Consider the following 2,988-nt stretch of genomic DNA (forward strand, 5'->3'; position numbering starts at 1 on the left):
TAACCGCCAACCAAGATGGCGGCCGGCAGCCAGGCAGCTGAAGCGAACAGGAGGCTTGGTTGCTCCAGTGATGGAGGAAGCCAAGGTTCCCCGCCTGCCGCTGCCCAGCTCTGAGCTGCATTCTAAGCAACTATGTTGCAATTATAGAAGCTAAACAATCCCCACAAACCTGCTTTCAGCCGGCCGGGTCTCAGAGCTGGAGTTGCAACAGTGTTTCAATTATAGAAGCTAAACAAAGCCCAGATACCTGCTTTCAGCAGCCGAGGTCTCAGAGCTGGAGCCGAGCCTCAGTGCTAAAGCTGGCTCTCAGTTCCAGTGACAGCCATAGAAGGTAAATAAATCCCAGAATAAAAAAAAAGGAAAAAAAGGAGAGGTTGGGAGCTTCAGTCACCCGCCAGCCTGAAAACGGCCCTCAGCCCCTCACCCAGACTGGCCAGGCACCCCAGTGGGGACCCCACACTGAAGGGGGTGTGACCAGCTGCAAACAGCCATCATCCCCTCATCCAGGCTGGCCAGGCACCAAAGCGGGACCTCCACCCTGATCCGGGACACCCTTCAGGGCAAACCAGCTGGCCCCCACCCGTGCACCAGGCCTCTATCCTATATAGTAAAAGGGTAATATGCAAACTGACCCTAACAGCAGAATGACTGGGAATGACTGGTCACTATGACACACACTGACCACCAGGGGGCAGACGCTCAATGCAGGAGCTGCCCTCTGGTGTTCAGGGTGCTCTCACATGGGAGGAGCTCTGCTCAGCCACAAGCCAGGCTGATGGCTGCCAGCACAGCGGTGGTGGTGGGAGCCTCTCCTGCCTCCTCAGCAGCGCTAAGGATGTCCGACTGCAGTTTAGGCCTGCTCCCTGCTGGCAAGTGGATATCCCCTGAGGGCTGCCGGGCTGCCAGAGGGATGTCTGATTGCCATCTTAGGCCCAATCCCCCGGGGAGCGGGCCTAAACCAGCAGGTGGTCATCCCCTGAGGGGTCCCAGACTGCAAGAGGGCACAGGCCGGGCTGAGGGCCCCCCCCCCCCCCCTCAGTGCACAAATTTTTGAGCACCGGGCCTCTAGTATATAATAATAATAAAAATACAAGAATAAACTCTGTTTCATGTACTCACAACTGTAAATCTACTTTTGTCCACCCTGTACATGTATTAAGTACAATGATAGATTAAATAGGCTTTAACCCTTTGCGGTCGTTTGTCTACTCTCAGCCACCAAAGCTTTTTTACTGTTTTGGTCGTATGTCTGCTCTCAGCCACCACAGCAAGGAACCGTACGAATCTTAACTCTATTCATTCATGTATCAGTTCATAATTTCTCTGAAAGCTCTTAAGTGTCTAAGCGACCTTGTCACGAACCAAAACATTGCCCCGACAAATCGGAGATATCGAAACTCAATATAAACAAACGTGGTCGTTCCACACTCACCATGCAAAACACCGTGGCGAGTCAGTCGCCTTTTGAGAGTGAAGAAATCGACAAGCTTTCGAGATACTTCGCAGAATTTCAAATAAAGCTTTACAAATTACGTTTAACTGTAATTAGGCATTCTCGCTTGTTAAGATATTTCAAAATAATACTCCAAAATGGCAAAAAGAAAGTTACCGAAAGAAGTGTACTGCGAATCTGAAAGTAACGATGAAGAGTTTTATTTTGGCACCTTGAATACTGACTCTGACATAGAAAGTGATAACGTTTGTAGTGATTCTACTAGTAGTGACGTAGTTCCAAAAAAGAATTAATAAATCTTGTTTATCCTTCATAATCTTGCATGTTATGTATCACTGCTCTTTCAATGGAAATTAATTATGACCAGTACGACACCCATGTCCAAATTTAATACGACCGCAAAGGGTTAAGATCCATGATGGAATTGTGGGCTGTGGTTGTTATTGAGTTTTAAAAAATTGCTATATAGTAAAGTACATGTAATTTTTCTGCTTTTAATTATAAGTAATTACTTAGTAAGACTTGAATAAGTATAAAATTGTGAAGTTTAAAAAATACAGAGTAAAGTCTAAAATGTAGTCTCATTTTATATCCTAAAATCCTTCCCCCCTTCCTTTTTCACTTTTCATTTATTTTTTTTTAAACGATTACCTGATCGGGCATTTTAGGTCATTACTTTTTTTTGGTCACCAGTGATGCTCTGTAAGTTTTCTTGTACACCTATACTTGCACACATGTGTAAGTTATGTCTATAATGGAAATTCTTAGGAATAGAATCTTGGCTAAAGAATATTTCTTTGTAGTGTATTTATTGTTATAATCCTTAGAATAGTAGGCTTTTCTTTCAAAGATAACTAAAAGCTTGGAAAACTTATGAACATTTGGTATTGGCAGAAATAGTCTGGCAGAAAGTACAGATAAGTCCTCACTTAATGTCTTCCATAGATTCTGTGACTTTAAGCGAAATGATGTTTGATGAAACCAACTTTACAGTAGGCTAATTGATACAAACAAGAGTTAAGTTCCCAGGGCATCTCATCAATGTTTTAACAAAACATTGAATGAAAAGAGGTAATTGGAGTACCTGTTGTAGTTCTAATGATTTAGCTGAAGCATCGGCAGGAGTCTGTTACATGGAGGGAATTTCAGGGTAGCTTTTTGTCCTTGATTCCTCTTCACTCCCTCCCTCAGTGCGCCTCGCCGTCCTGCCACGGGAGCCACCATTGCCCTCATATCATCCCTGTGTAGACATACTCTTCCCCAAATTGCTCTAAATTATGAAATCTCCTTTTTCACTATCTAGTGTCCTTTTACTCAAGTGAGGCACTGTTCTGATTGTCAGAGCAAAGAAAGTCCACCTTGTGTGACTCTATAGAGCAGCATTTTCAGAGTCTCCTTGAACTCCACAAAATAATTTGTAGAGAGTGATATTTCACTATCCTAAAAGAAGTGAAATGCCTGTACTTGAGTGTGATATTTACTCTCTTCTCTCTCATTCTCTCCTAATGCATCTCCACAAACTTTTTTTGGATATA

This window comes from Myotis yumanensis, unplaced genomic scaffold (genome assembly GCF_028538775.1).
Source record: "Myotis yumanensis isolate MYYU_CA2020_CCGP unplaced genomic scaffold, mMyoYum1.0.hap1 SCAF_1, whole genome shotgun sequence".
NCBI lineage: Eukaryota > Metazoa > Chordata > Mammalia > Chiroptera > Vespertilionidae > Myotis > Myotis yumanensis.